The sequence below is a fragment of the Fragaria vesca genome, linkage group LG6 (genome assembly GCF_000184155.1).
Source record: "Fragaria vesca subsp. vesca linkage group LG6, FraVesHawaii_1.0, whole genome shotgun sequence".
NCBI classification, from domain to species: domain Eukaryota; kingdom Viridiplantae; phylum Streptophyta; class Magnoliopsida; order Rosales; family Rosaceae; genus Fragaria; species Fragaria vesca.
In genome coordinates this window covers 18604184-18604473 of record NC_020496.1, presented here as the reverse complement: position 1 = coordinate 18604473, position 290 = coordinate 18604184, and positions in this window count along the sequence as shown.

The following is a 290-nucleotide window of genomic DNA, read 5'->3' as shown; positions in this document are numbered from 1 at the left end:
TGATAATACATGTTTACATCCACATAAACAAATTTAACCAGCGAAAGAAGGAATGACAGAGAAAAGAAATATAGAAAATTTCACAACAGTTCTCTTTTTAACATTTTTTCTCTTATAGATCCATCTTAAACTTTTTATTCATATAAGTCCACCTTTTGATCCAAACCCATCCGTTTATTTTTTTTCTATACCTAAATTACCCTCCCTTCCCTCTTTTCCCCAAATCAGTTTCTCAATTTCTCTCGTTCTCTCTCCCCTCCCTCCTTTCCCCAAATCACTCTCTCTCTCTC